We start from the raw sequence: 15,916 nt of genomic DNA, 5'->3' as shown, positions 1-15,916 counted from the left end.
ACTGAATGGGAATATTACTCTGTGGAATCAAGACTACCCCCTGTTTAACGGAGCTTTATGCTAAATACAAACAGTATTTAGGGATTGGGGGAGGAGGAGGGAGGAAGCAGCCACCTAAATATTATGTTTTTCTTATGAAGGTAGCTGTTATCCTTCTGGAAAACTCATTTTTCTATAGGTCTCTACATGCAACTTTCCCTGAGGGTGATGGAGGGGGGGGAGGTTTCTACATACTTGCCTCATAATTCTACATCCTTGCTGGTTGCATAAATGAAAGTGATATGATCACCACACTTTGTTATCATGATTTCTTACAGCTCAAAAGAATTCCTGTGGCAGCCAGGCAGTAATACAAAATTAAAGTCAGGCATTTTCTACCTCTTCACCAGAAGGTGCCCAATGATCCTGCACAGGAAGTTCTCTCCTACCTGTGACAGGTTTGTGATGGGCTTGCCTTCTTCTGAATAGCACACTGTCTGCTTTGAATATGTTTCTCCTTCATGTCTATAGAAATTCTTAAATGAGAGCTTGTCCTTCCTTCCTTTCTGTGATAAGGATCTGTGGCCAAGGAAAACTGAGCCAAGGTCTCACAGCTGACAGTCACCACATCAAGCAACAACCGATCAGAACTGCTGCTGTACAAGGCTGAGCACATTTCAGCTGGTGGCCTGACATACTGACCACTGCTTACATAATCCAGCCAGCCCTCTCATTGCTAAACATCTTCTGGTGGAACTATTACTTAATTAAAATGCCTTGACCAGTCCCGTCAATGTGGGAAGCCAAGACCACAAAGACTTTATAAGAAAAGTCAGTTTGATTCCAAATGAAAAAACTATTCCCACTTTTCTCTTTGCTCTCTAATTTTCACTGCAGATTCATGTCCTGGTGAGCCATGACATATGCACAGCACATTTTTTTATGAAATAACTCGCCTCTTCTGCTCGTCCCTCTCCTACAGCTGCTTCCTCACCCCCACACCTCACCCCCACTTGTTCCTAGACCTTGTTCACCAAAAACTTTCTAATAGAAAAAGAAAGAAAAAAGGAAAGATTTTTCCAATGGCCATCAGGCTGCTACAACAGTTCAAAGGTTTCACATGGATTGGACTTTCAGCTTTAGCCCAGGACTGTGAGCACAAGCTCTGACTGATGATGTGAGCAATCTCTCTGCCACACTAAGCTAATCACAGCAAGCCAGCTTGAAGTGTCAGTGTATGATGGACAAATGCTAAAAGGCAAAACAGATGGGAAATAATAAGTCTTTATTTTATGTTGTAAACCTACCACATACAGTTTGCTAGTGATGAAACCTCTGCAAATACATCCCTGCAGATAGCTTGAATATGGTCTCAGTTCAGAGCTGCTAAGTGAAATGCTGAACAATGGATTTGCAAACACATTTTTGTTAAAGAAGAAAGTTGAGGTTAAACTGTTCAAGTGTACAAAGTGCTTCAGCTTGGACTCTTGGCCCTAAGTGTTAGAATTTTGTCCCATTGAAAGTGACTTTGGCAAAATGCTTCCAATCACTCTCCTCCTGCACCACAGGGAGGGAAGCATGATGACACAAATAAATAATGGTTGCATCTGAAGGAGAAAGTTCAGTGAGCTGGCATAAGAGATGATACCAGAGAGAGCTTTGCTTGTTCTATTAAGCATGAGGGCTTACTTTTGGCCAAGGAAATAAACAGAATTTGCCTGAAAATTTATCTTCCTACAGAGTTAAAATATTTCCCTCCTGTACTTGTGAGTCTCTATATTTTTTACTAAAATCCATGCTTCTGCTGCCTGCTGTTCGATTCTCCCTTCTCCAATGATTCTCTTTTCTTCCAACTTCTCTTCTTCATTATTGCCTCCTTTCATTTCTTTTCCATTTGTGAAATATCCCATCACATACCATCAGTGTTTTATCCTCTCTCTACTTTATAGACTCCAGTTAGTACTTGTAAACTCCCCTGAGCAGACGTGTTTCCATATCAGCCCTTCCTTCACCCTTTGCCCCAAGCCAACTATGGACATTTGTTTGTTTGCATAAGGTACAGGTATGTACTTTTTTAAACATCTTATTCCACAGCTATGTCAAGTTCATATTGCCATTTCATCATCTAAAATGCTTCATTCTTTACAGCTGAAGTGAGAGCCTGCTGCCTGCTTAAAGTGACTGATAAAATGATAACCACAAGAAGTCTAAAATATAAAATTAATCTGTGTGGGCTGGTTCATGACCCTGAAGAAAACATCCATCCATGCAATAATCGTTGTCTTCAGTCTACCACTGATCTAGCCATAAAGAAATTGACAGATTTTTGTTACCTAACAGCACCCTTTTCTGGGAGATATATAAGGAAACTTAAATAACAGGTCTCTCTGGGAAGCATATGGTACAGCAGCAGAAAATTGTGACTCTAGCAGTGGGACTCTGCCATGGTAACCTCACTCAACATGAGGAATTCTGTGTCTTCTCCTAGTTGGTCTGTGTTTTCAACCTCTTTTAAAGAGACAACAAATTGTTTCAGTGGACAAATCCTCACTGGAGAAAGAAGTTACTTTCCCAGGGCAGGAATGTCTGCATTATGCCTACTGAGGCTCTGTATAGGTTCCACTCTTCCAGGAAAGCTTGCACTCTTCTCCACTAGAGAACAAGGTTCTCTAGTTCATTGCAGGCTCAGAGAAAACCTGTGTTCACTTATTTTTCTTTGTCTGATCCTGTTGCTTAAACACAAACTCAGACACTTGGTTGTTTTTGCTCATACAGCAGCAGCCAGCAGCTTCTCCTGCACCTTCTGACATCTTGAGTATTGGCACTTCCATTCTTAAAATGAGAACTGGCAGCATGAAGCTCAAGGGAGGCAGAGATGAGAAGAAAGAGGAATTCCTGCCAGACACTGCAGGAATGTTGAATTGTCTATCTGTGTCTATGTCTGCCCACTGCACACCTGTCAATCTATGGAGAAGAGCTCACAAATCAACCCTTTCTCAGGTGCTTTGAGCCAGCTCTTACATTTCAGGAAAAGCCACACTTGCATAAGCAATGTAAGATGATGCACCAAGCCACACAAATGGGAGTGCCAGGCAAACTGTTCAGGATGGAATGTTGTGAGTGACAGGAGACAGATGTAGGTAAACATTAGTGGACACACAGGTCCAGTTTCCCTCTATGCCTTAGAGAACACACAGATCTCAGTTTCTACCCTAAGTATCTTCCCATTGCAATACTCTGCTCTTATGTTCTCAGAACTTTGCCAGGTTAAGTTGTTTAAACATTTAATTGTTAAACCATTAAACTGAATATTTTTCTTTCCCTGTTGTCCATCCAAAGCTAAGGATTTGGGAGAAACTCAATCAAAATATTTCATTTTTTTGGGTTTTCTATGAAGTTGAGATTGAAATCAAGGAAAGTTATTTGTTTGGAAAAACAAAAAGCATACAGCCTTCATTCAGATGCCCTAAGACTGTGCTGCTTGAAACTGAGTATCTGCTTTCAGGATGTTACTGTGCATATGCTTGTTTGCCATTTTAGTGGACATTTTTCTCAAATGTGGCAAATTGTATACATATATATACATATATAAAATGAAAATCACCATATGTCTGTGTCTGGAGAAGACTTTTTGAAGCTTAGCAACTGAAGTATCCGAAGAATCCCACTTTCAGAACCTTCCAATGAGGATGCTTCATCTTCTCATGCCTAGAGACCAAATTATACAGTCTTGCTATCAGATGCCTTGGCATGTTCCAGCCAGCAATACAACCTAGTCCTTCCTTACTGTGGATGAAGGATAGTGTGCTACTGTCAATGGAGCAGAAAGCTAGGGAATTTTCTTTTTCAGTTACAATTTCTAGAACTGTTAATGCCCAGAGAAAAAGGCATGAATGGGATGAGGTAGAGTTTTAGGCAAAGGTTGAGCAAGGGAGAAAATATTAACCTTAATTTCAATATTTTCTTGTTTGTAACCCGTTTTATTCTGGCATCTTTGTATTCTTTCCTTATGATGCAATTATGTGCATTTAAAAATATCCTTATTATTTACAGGCAAGCATAATAGTAAAATATATGCATTGTTTTCTTTGCACTGTAGCTGCATAAAAGGTTTATGAAATTATCTATGACAGTTCCTTGACAGGGAAAAAACTGAGATATTACTATAGTAACATTCAAAGGTGATTGCAACACAAATAAATTAATTCAAACTAAGACAATATTTGCTCACATAAAGTGAGTCATTTGGATTGTGAATTCCTGACAATGGTGAAGAAGGAAAAAAATCATCAAGGAAGAATGACAATGTGTCCTCACTCCATACTGCAGAATACAAAGACTCTCACTGTCAACCAAGATAAAAAACAATAACACAAAAGTGGAACATATATTCCTGAATAGCAGACTTAAGTGATGCACTAAAACTGGGCTGAGTTCACTTTCACATATGTTTTGGGTTGCCTCTTGATTTCCATGCAAGTACCTGTTTATAGCAGGGATGTATCTGTGCAGAGAGGGACCCAGCTCCCCTTGGATCAGGCTGGGAATATGAAAGACAAGACAAAGATCTTCATCACAGACAAGAAACATGCAGAAAGAATCTGAAAGCAGATTTTGCCCTGCACAAGAGCCTGGCATCAAATGTGGGCATTCCTGTTCTGCTCCCAGCAAAGCATACATAATAATAAAAATAAATGTAAAGAAACTGAGCTCGTAAACCAAGGTGCCAAATTCTGCTCTTCCTGTGCAGCTCCACTGATGTGCCAGTGGTACAAAGTCTGATATCAGGAGATTAGCACAGTGCAGGTGGGATGTGGAACACCACAAAAGGACAAGATTATGATTTTTCCATACAGAAAGACAGAGAAGGGGCTCCCACTCTGAGTGATTTCACTTTAGATGATAAGTAAAGAAAAAAAAAAAATAGAAGGCTGTGCATTTCTCTCTAATGTGCTGCAGCAGTTTGGCTTGATACAGTGGCAGCTGTGAGTTTTGGGAGATGCTCCTAGGAACTGTGAAGGCACAGGGAAAATGCAGCCATATGAAACACAGAATTTGCTGCCTCTCTGCCCCTAATAAATGTTACATTTACTCAAGAATGGGCAGAACACACTTCAGATGCCATTAACACACCAAAGTAAATTGTATCTTAGAATAGGTGCCTTGCCTTGTAAATCAAGGAATGGCACTCATATAGAGTGATTCGTCCATTCTCAGCCTACCAAAGAGTCAGGAGAGGCAATTCCACAGGCAGTTAGCTGCCTTGGTGGAGGAGAATGCCATGCATCCAAGAGCATGGGGTGGGGAGGTGGAGGAGAAGGACAGGACAGAGGCAAGGGAAAGAATTTAGCTTTAGCCTCTAAAATCCAACCCTCTCCTTTAAGAAAAAATGTTTTTTAATCACCTTGACAGCCAGTGTAGCCAGCTCTGAAGTAGAAAAGTTCAAAGAAATTGTGCTTCTATTGCCTAAATTTTAATTAGTCTGTGGGTAAATGGGAGCTTTGAAGTTGTCTACACAGCAATTTCCATGTGCCCTGTTGACTTGAAGAGACCAAAGACTCCAGCAATATTCAAAGCTGCCTCTGCAGATGTGTAAACGATTCCACAAAGTGCAAATGTGTGCATTTAGGTCTTAGCCTGAGAGATCTTTTTAAGGATGTGCGTACTAATTCCAAAAAGAGACCTTCCACGCAGACCTATAAGTCTCTGAAGAATAGCTGCAAAGTCAGGTTCCCAGAAGTGCCAAGACCTGCAGAAACAGAGCAGACCGCTGTGTCGTAGCTTAGGCTGAGAAGCTCTGAGCAATAAATTTGTGTAAGTCACAAAATCCTCCAGATAGTAGAAAAATCAGATGGTGTTCATTTCCATGACAATTTGTGCTTTGGTTGAGCTACTTTTGACTTATAGTGAGAGATGAATTTGACCTGCTCTCTCTCTCATCTGCTGGGCTGCAGCTGTGCCCTGTAGCACTGGATATGTATTCCAAGCTCATCTAGATGTTGAAACAAAAGCACAAATTAGATGACAATCTTCCATTCTTTCTGTTTGCTGCCAATACCTGTTTGTCACTATAATGGTATTAATCATCCTTTATTTATAGCAGACCATTGGAAGCTTCAATTTTTCCCTTTTGATTTATTTGTAGGACAACAGGTGCACAACTTAAGCAGGTGTATGGATGTGTGCATATGTTGTGAGTTTGCTGATAGCCACAAAACATCTTTACTAAATTATTACTTGTATCAAAGCTGCCATTATTTTTATTTCACGCCTAAACTTAATCCCACAGCTGTTAGCTCCCACAATCCATTAGCTGTTTTGTGTCACAACTGCAGTAATGCAGCTTGGGGGTGCAAGACCTCTTCTCTCACCCTCCACACAAACAAAACATCTCTAAACCATACACTGCTTCCAGTTTCTTCTGAAACCTGGGAGAGGCACTGAAAATGCATCAACAGTTTCCATTGGCAACTGCTGCAGAATAGCATGTTACCGGTTCAACAGCTGACATGAAATGCCTTTCCATATGTAAAGTTCTGCCTTAAACACACAAGGGACATGAAGAAAAAAACTTTGTACTTTCTTTTTCTTTTGCCTAACAGTAAATGAGTAGCGTTGAAGTGCTGGATGACTAAAAAAATGTAGTTATAACTTTGGATCCAAGCTGTGAGAACACTCATTGGAGACAACTGTTCTCCCATGGGTTAGCCCTGAATAAACAATCACAGCTCTGTGTGATACTAGTTCTTAACCAGATTCTAGCATTGAGCTGTTGCTTCGCCATGGTTACTTGCCTTTTAAACCAATGTTTCTTTTCCTTCTTTTTTGCCAAGATTCTTGCTTGCTTGGCAGTGGCTCTTTCTCATTTGAACTTTTGCCCTATTTTAATCTCCACCAAGTTTTTGCTCTAAAAGAACCTTTTCACTGATATCTCTTTGTTGCCCTGAATTTCTTTTCTGTGTGTGAGAACTTACTCAGGGACATGGCTTACGGGAAAGAGCCCAAGTGACTGTCTTCTTCTAAGTATCCAGCAGCTGGCAGACATCTGTGAGATTAGAAAACAAAGCCACAACAGCACAAGACAGTAGCCACTCCCAAAACAAAATTAAATAGGAAATAAGGAGACACACAAACTACCAGGTCATTCATTTGGAGATTTATTTGTGCTTGTCAGCTCCTGAACTTGCCTCACTCCAATTCATCTGAGGATAACATCATTAAAACCCATGTAAGAGCATCACTCTAACACACGGGATTCCAACCCCTCACCAGAATCCCTCACTTGTCCTGTTCCTCTGAAGCTGGCAGTGCACTGGGGTCCCTTGGACCATATTAAAGCCCTAAGGAAGGGGAACACACCTCTGGTTCTTTGGAGGCAATTCTCCAGTCAACTCAGAAGAAACAAACCAACAGCTTCTATAACAAAACCTAAAATTCTTCCTTTACAAGAAAAATATGTTATCTTGAAATATCTTGACTATTTTTCTTTGTTGTCTTTTCTGGAGAATCTTAAATGAGAAAATTAATGGGAACTTGCTGAAGGCCTTCTCCAGAAAATTCTAGCCACATAGCTGATAAAATTATTTCCACTGCTGAAAAAGAGAAAAAAAAAAAAACCCATAGCTCTGTCTTAGTTGCTCATTCAGCTTCTTATTCCTTGGAAAATGTCACTGCGTGGTTGCCTAAAGGAAAGGCAAGTGTATGTGTATAATATACATGAGCTTATGCAGATGCATGCATACCAATGTACAAAACCACAACGTAAATATTTCGTACTAACAGTTGGTTTTGGTAAAATCCATTTTCTTGCCGGAAGGATAACTTCAAATTTTCCAGTGTTAATAAAAGCACTGTTATTATAGTTTATTAATCTCCCAGTCTTGGCTGTATCATTTGGACTGAATTTTTAGCATAAAGTATCACACAGTTTAAGCCTGTAGGACAACATACCCCTTTGGTGTGCTGTATGCAAACTGAACCAGAGTAACATGCTGCTGGTATGTGCATTCTGACAGATAAACAAGAGGCCAAGGATTTAGTCATCTATATTCACAGATTAATAAGGAGTTGTGTACACAGACTAAGACCAACTTTTCACCATTTAAAATTTTCTAACCAGCAAGTTACTGCTTTCTTTTAAAATATCATCTTACTAGTACTGCACAAGTTAGAAGATTTTAAATGAAAGCAATTAAAAGTATATCCTTGTTTGCTTTTATTTATTAACTTTTAGAGGGAAATTTTCTTCACAGTAGCAAAATCAATACTCCGAGATAAAATTTCTAACAAGAATTTCCTTTCTCATACAATTATTGGCAATTAAATTTTTCATCTCTATTGAAACAGTAAAATGGAAAAACAATGCTCCCTTTTTTTTCTTGTAAAAGGTCTTTATTTACTTTAGAACCCAAGCAGGAGGTACATGTTCAGCTGAGTTCAATCAATTTCTGCATCTTTGATATCTCTTCATTTGCACAGAATCCTGGCTGACAGAAAAATCACTAGCTAATTGACTAGAGTACACTTTACGTGGAAGTGTTGGTTACAGTCTGCTTTGCCTTGTATCTGAGTTGGAAGTGGGCAAAAGTGCCCCTCTGAACACAGCACTCTATTGCACAGAATTCAGCTGTCACCTTGGGCAATCTATCCCTTAATGCCTAATATACAAATTACTAGTTGGATCCAGGTGAATTACTGTGCTTTCCTATTGCATATGTACAGCAGCAAATCACTGCACTACTTTGGGCACTGAGGGGAAATTAAAGGGCTCAGAGTGTCACTCAGTCTGAGATGGGAACACAGACGTTAGAAAGACAAGGGTCCTTTCCAGTCCTTTGGCATAATAGAGCAGGAGACAGAGAAGGAAGGCTGTTCAAAGCCTTGCATAGGTAGTAATGGCTTGCTTCATTCTAGGCTCTCCCATCTGATGATTCCAAAACTATTTGTATAGCTTGAGTCACTGGAAGATGCCAAGACAGACAAAAATATTATGGCAACATCATGGCAGGGAATGGGTATGCAGCCAAATTAGGTAACTTCAGTCCAAGACTCACACTGAGATGCACACCTAATACAGCTCTAGCTGTGTTTCTTATGCTAGAACAGGTCTTTCTGGGGAATGGAAGCCTCCTTTATAGGAGCAACACCAGAACAAAACCATGCCTTGCAGAAATGCAGATGGAAGCACACACACAGCCACACTCTGTCACCGACTGCGTGGCTCCCACCAGGTAGCAATTAGCACAGAATGTGCACCACAATATGCAGGTGCAATAATCCTTAACTGCTGGCAAGACCCCTCATCCAGCATCTCCTACTGTTCTGGCTTTCAGTCAGACTCGCACAGCCAGGACTGCCCAGGCTTTGGGAAGGGACTTCTCCCTGTACAATGACAACTTTTGTCCCGGTGCAGAGTGTCAGTTTCCCACACGGAGCAGTCCCTTGATCTGCGAGTAGTGCCTATGACTTTTTCAGGAACCACTTGCAAAGGACAGTGCAGCTCAGCAGGCCCTTTGTAAATGTGTGGCCGTAACACATTCATCAGTAACAATGACCTCTGTAATCGTTTGCAAAGTCTTTGGGCCTCGTTTGCAAAGTCTTTGGGCTTCCGTGTGTAAAAAAAAATGCTGTTATGCCAAGACAATGGGAGAAAAAATTGTGCTGTGGTTGTGTCTTTAAAATTGGGAAGCATTATTTGTATCAAGGGATGAAATAACAAGTCAGAAGGGTGAGAATACTTGAAAGGATATAGGCTTAGGGAAACAGAAGCTGGAAGTAATCAATAAATCATAGAATAAAGTAAAGAGAAAGAACCTTTAAAATGCCCAGTTTAAATGTCAAGAGTATTAGAACAAAAGAGCTCAAAGCAGGAGAATGTGTGACAGGAAAATATGCTAAAAGTCTGGGAGAAAGTATATTCACTTCTGAGCAAGAAAAAAGTACAGTGAATGAAGGGCAGCAGAGAAAAACAAAGAAATTTGGCGGTTCCGTAAGTTCCTCTTCTTCATATAGTCTGAACACACAGGATCGGCGTTATTGTTTCTAGAAGGTACTGGGGACTAAAACTGGGTTAAAAAACCAAACATCCCAGCAGTGGAAAAGATCAATTTTAAATTTTATAGAATGCTGGAAATGTGTTATCTCCTATGCATGAAGGTATGCCATCAATATTGCAGTGTAATAGGATCTTGCTTACGTTATATTACGCCAAAAAAGAAACAGAGCCAGGGTGGAGTTGGTCTTATATTTATCCCTGAACAAATTCATTCAGCTAAAATTTAGGGTTTTTTCTATTGACTCTCTTTCAGTGATGCATTTAATCTTACATAGCTGCAGTCACACACAGGTCTAGGCATATGTGCTTGTCGTACTGAAATCAATGCATATATCCATATACTTCAAGTTCAGCTAGTACTCAAAATATTTTTCCAAGCTGGAGACTAAGTGCTGATGGATTATCTAGTTAGCTATAAATTTCATTGTTGCTTCTGGTTTTCGCTACTGGCTCAAAAACAGATACGTCTTCTGTTTGAAGCAAGCTACAATAACTGTTATTCATGTAATATAATAGATTCTTCTGGTACTACACACGTTGGACTTTGTGAAACAAATCTTTTTGTTCAAATGGGGTTTGCAGTCAACTGAGCAAAGACTGCTTATGCTCACCTTAGCTGAAACCTTTATGGAAAGGTTTGCTGTACCTTGAAGAGCAAAATTTGGGAATACAGCCTGTCATAGACACTGCTGGGACATGTGCATCCAGTGAAAGGCAGACAGACAAACTTCTGGCCCTGTTGCTTTGGGTGATGGGCTTCCTCAAGCATGGAAGATTTTAGGGCTTGTGCAGCTGTTGTGCCACAGATCTGGGCCACAGCTATTCTTAAGTGCCCTGGTGGCTCCAGCCACTGCACAGGGCTTTTGTTTGGGCCAAGGGCCAAATAGATACCCTTTGCAATATGTGTACAGTCAGGACACAGTTGCAGTAAAAAGTCATTAAAAACCACACATATTTCTTGTTGTGGGACTAAAGCATCCCCTTAAAACCATGTGGACCACTCAGGCAATGGCAGAGGAGAAAAAGTACATTGAATTGGTTGTGAAATACTGTCAGTTTAAATCAGGTAGAGGTATTTAATAGGGAGAAGAAAAGCTTATCTCAGAGAAGCTTAGTTCATTTTAAAGAGTCTTCATTAAACTACCCTGCCCTTCTGCTGCATGCACATAAATGACAGTACTGATGTGTAACAGTAATGTCAGCAGGTAAATTGAGTGTTAATGTTTGTGTTAATGTTTCTGAGCATGCCCCCAATAAAAAGGAGATGTTTCCAAAATCCTGATGGGTCTGACATGAGCAGAGTGCTGAGTCAGGGAAAAAACCCAACTCACAGCAAGCACTCATTTGGCAGCAAAGGATTTTGTGGTATGCCTCAACAAGACATTTAAAATTTCACTCATAATTTTATGAAATGTCTCTCATTTAAGTTGTCAAAGCCTGACGGGCTTGTTAACAGCATCAAGGGGTGAATGGTCCTTCATCTTCTTGCTCTTGCTCAACTGAATGATCAATGAACAAACTGAAGCTGACAGCTGCTGCGAAGATTTCAAGAATTAAAGGAGATGCAGAAGATGTGTTCTACTCCTCCCTGTCTAATTCAGCCTAAATAATTTTATATTCATTTCAAGAAAAAGCTGGAAAAGCAAGAAGAGCAGTAGCTTTAATCCTGTCTTTAAGTCCAGCTTTTCTGCCCACTCCAGCAAGGCCCACTAGGCAGGAACAAGGCAGGGCAGCTCACGAGACTGGGGTCCACTAGTTATTTTCTGTTTTCAGGGTCTTCTTCTACCAGGAATCCTAGAGCTGAGACCCCATTAATGGAATAAACATGAAAGCCTATCAGAGTGTCCCCGGGATTTACACAGTATCTTGACAAATTTTACTGTAAGAACAGCAAAACAAGTATTTTTCTTAAGTAATTGTCCTCCATTAAAATGCCAGTATTTTTTGGATGACATTAGCTCTCACTTTAACTTAATGTCTTCAGTCCATGTCTAAGTTTCCCCAAATTTTCCTGTAAAAAAAGTAGTGACGCACATGAAATACAATGATTTTTCACGGCATATCAATACTTGCTGAAAGCCAATTTTGACTTTCAAGATGTACTTGAAACCTCATTCTAAGAATTAATGAGGGAACCAAAGCATGTTACCCGAATAAACAGCCAGTCAGATTGGCTGAATTTTGAACATTAGGTCAAGATTACAATAAACCAGGTGAATGACATGCAAACCAAGAGTGACTCCAATCTCAGGATGTGTAATACACTGGGAGGACACACAAAAGGACATGGAGAACCTCTGCATAGCCTGCTCAGGGACATTTTGTGATCAGGAAGTCAGACATCATTAAATAAATGATTCCTCAGAAGTTATTCAGCTCTCTCCTATCAAGCCAGCAAAGTCTACACTGCAGTTATTACATGCTTGGCCAAACTGATAAACTTCAATGACAAGGTGACAGGCCTGGCATATTAGGGGAGAACAAAGGGCTTCATTTCTCTCAAGTTTGGCAGGACCTTCAGCATTGTCTCCCCTAACACTACTTGCATAACACTCAGCAAACTGATGAACTGCATAGTAAATAAAAGGACAGTGGACTGTCAATTTACACGTGGACTGTAAACTGGCAGAACTACAGGCTCAAAGGCTTGTGATGTGGCTGGCATGTCCAGCTGGAGGCCAGTCACTTTTTTTACTGTGAAGGTAATTGAATGGTTGAATAAATTCCAGAGAGGATGTGAAGTTTCCCTCTTTGGAGACATTGAAAGCATCAGTGGACACAGCCCAGAGGACTGAGTTCTAGTTTACACTGCTTTGAGAAGGGAAGTTGGAGTAGATGATCTCCAGAGATGATCTCCACTTTAGCCATTCTGTAATTCTGTGACAGCCCCATCTTAGTCTATACCTTGAAGGTATTGGCATACCAAATGTTTGTTGCTTTTATTCAAGGAATGGCACCATCAGTCAGTGTTTTTTACAGAAAGTGTATCATTTTATTGTCATTTCCTTGACATGTAAGCTGTATTTACAACTCTATTGCCATCCTTATTTTTCCCATTTCTTACTTCAACTTTGCAGAGTGCTCTCTAATGAATAAAGTCTATAGAGTGTCTTACACAATGAGAAAAGGGAAGAACTGATTACCCTTTATTGAGAGACAGTAATTTTGAAAGCTGCATTTGTTACCTAGTTCTCTTGAGTCAGCACAAAGCTTTTCTTTGTTGCAGAGTAGTTTGTCTACAGTGTCCTTTGTCAGCATGCCATATATAAGGTCTGGTATTCCTATCCCAGGTTAGCAACTCTGCATGGTGCCACAGTCCCAAGAGAAACTCAGACATGGGAAGCCACTTTCAGGAGCTCCATTTTCCTCCTATTTTGTAATGCCATCCATGTCTGGCAATCACCAATGGTGGATATTTCTCTTGTGCCTCTGCCTGCTCCTCCTGTATCTATATATAATGCAAAAGAGTAATTTCCTAAGCTACACTGTGCTGTTTTACTACAGGCAGATGCAATTTCTAACTGCAGTGGTAGGTCTCAAATCAAAGATATATCTGTTTCCCCTACAGTTTTAGGACTTGGGACAATCCACAGACTGCACTCTTAATGCCTCAGTCCTGATTCAGATGTTCCCCTGAACCAATCGTTTTCTATGTCCCCCAGGGCAGATGCAACACTGCCACAATTGTGACACCTCATGTCAGTTCTGAAAAAATTTGCGTGGCTGCTGCAAAGAGATCTCAGCTAACCACCAGAAAAATATCTCACTGAACTTCAGATAGAAGCAAAATTGACATATGCTTCGGGATAAAAGAGTGTCACATACAGCAGGGGAGAGAGAAGCGCTCGTGAAAGACTTCAGAGTGAAGGGAATTAATTCTTGCTGATGAGAAGGCCTTGAGGAACTCAACCTAAAAAATATTGCATTGTTGTAAGAATGAGAAAAAATCACTCATTACTACAAAAGCATCACAGGGCCATTCAAGCACATTGAAAGCTTTTATGAAAACATGCCTCCTGGTAAGTTTTTGAGCTACAGGATTTTTTTTTTTAACTTTACATTTCAATTTTTCTCCATGATGTTGCCTGTTATTTAAGTTCATTCTAAATATACATATATAAATGCAAGTATAAATATGTGTATGTATGCATGGGTGTATGCAAGAATATAACCATATGAGCATATGTTTATTTATTTGCATCCTGTGTGCATGTGTCCAACTACTATAGCAGAATTCTTCAGATGCAGAAATGTTTTGCAATCCATTAATTTTTGCCTTCTTCCTGCACTTGTTACACCAGCACCAATTAATTTACAGGGGCTATTTCTAGTGCAGTGGTTCTCAGTTGAGGCAGCAGCAAGCTCAAAATAATTTTAGGCCAATATTTAGGCAAAGTTGTGAGCTAAAACAAGCACAGGGCATGTGTATTTGTATATGAGACTCATCCTGCCCTGCACTGCTGCCCAGCTGCTAAGTAAATCCCCAACCATAATCCCAGAGTGAAGTCGGATGTTGGGGAGCACGGAGACAGGGTGCTCTTCAGCATCTAACAACAAGCAAGCCGTGCTGCTTGCCAGTGCCTGATGCTGATTATAAGCATCATATTATATATGTTGGGAAATGGAGATGGGGCTACATAGAAAAAGTTGGAGCTAAGCCCCTCTGGGCAGGGATGCCCCATCTGTTCCCGAGAACCACCCTGCCCCATCCAAGGCTTCAGGGCGGCACAGGGCTGAAACACTCCTGGGAATATCACTGGTAGGCAGGGGAGCGAACAGGTCACTGAGTCCTCTTCAACCCACCCAGAGCATGTGCTGAAGTTAGTCACTACCAGTAGCTGCTATATTTATAGAGGGATGTCGTAAGTTTGACGTAAGACACTATTTGTTTTTTCTGTAGAGCAGGGCAAAGGTGCCTTTCTCCTCCCCTTCTTCAGTTTTTGGATAAACCCTTACTTGTTTTCACAGGAACATTAGCTCAAATCTGCTGCTACTGTGCGCAGCCGATAAAACTATTGCTTGGAAAGACCATATGTCACATGGAACTACTCAAGAGGCATAAAGCCCCACTTTTTGCCAATCCTTTAAAGATACGATTTTATGCTCAGTTAAAATGGAAAAGAGCATTATGTTTAAAGATAAACCCATTTATTGTGCAGCCGCTTTGCTAAATTCTGTCACCAAATTACTTGTTAGTAAGACATTTGGACTGTCTTTAAAAAAAAAAGTTATTGCACATCACTTTCTCCTTGTTTATCAGTTGCTATGACAATGCTAATGACAATATCAACACAGACAAGGACTAAAATCTTTTACTAGAGACAAGAAAAGGCCAAATCAATTCTGAGGAGAAAGTTCCCTTTTTTAAAATACTTCTTGTTACCCTCCTTGACCCAGGTAGTCGACCAATATTCAGGGTCCCTACAGGTTGCTTCTGTTTGGAGAACAAACGGATGAGGAAGTGAATTGAGCTTTTTAATGTGTGCTTGTTTGTTTAGAAAGACTGTACACAATGTCCCATTACTCTGGGCACAGCGGGAGTCAAAACAATAGTCAGTGTTTTCTCTTTTCACACTTTCAAGCTTCTTTTGAGCCACAAATCAAGTTATCTCTCTCTTAGGTTTCTCTCAAGGTCAGGCTACAAGGGTTTTCCTTGCTGGATCTGGCATGTCCTTGCTACTTGCTATGTCTGCTTCTCTGATGTTTCTGCTGTCACTTTCTGAGTTGCTCCATTTCATCATATGCCACCTTGTCCCCAGCCTTTGCAGTTGGATCCTGGAGAAGTGCCTCAGCCCCCACAATTCAGCACTGTAGGCATGTGTGCCATGGTACGTAGGGAGCGGAATGTTACGATGCAGCTCCTGGAGTCTCAATGAGGATGTC

The 15,916-nt window shown here is 40.5% G+C and overlaps 1 long non-coding RNA gene across 1 annotated transcript in view; it reads left to right on the top strand.

The window, feature by feature from the left end:
* LOC137479415 (uncharacterized) overlaps window positions 1-14,573 on the top strand; it is a 74,483-nt gene extending 59,910 nt beyond the window's left edge. Inside the window, exon 5 of the long non-coding RNA XR_011002249.1 lies at window positions 13,696-14,573. This is a non-coding gene — a long non-coding RNA (uncharacterized lncRNA). The remainder of the gene's footprint in view (window positions 1-13,695) is intronic.
* The last annotated feature ends 1,343 nt before the right edge of the window (window positions 14,574-15,916 follow it).

This window comes from Anomalospiza imberbis, chromosome 1, assembly GCF_031753505.1.
Source record: "Anomalospiza imberbis isolate Cuckoo-Finch-1a 21T00152 chromosome 1, ASM3175350v1, whole genome shotgun sequence".
Taxonomy (NCBI): domain Eukaryota; kingdom Metazoa; phylum Chordata; class Aves; order Passeriformes; family Viduidae; genus Anomalospiza; species Anomalospiza imberbis.
The sequence above is the reverse complement of the archived record's forward strand: the minus strand, read 5'-3'. Positions and strand labels throughout refer to the sequence as shown.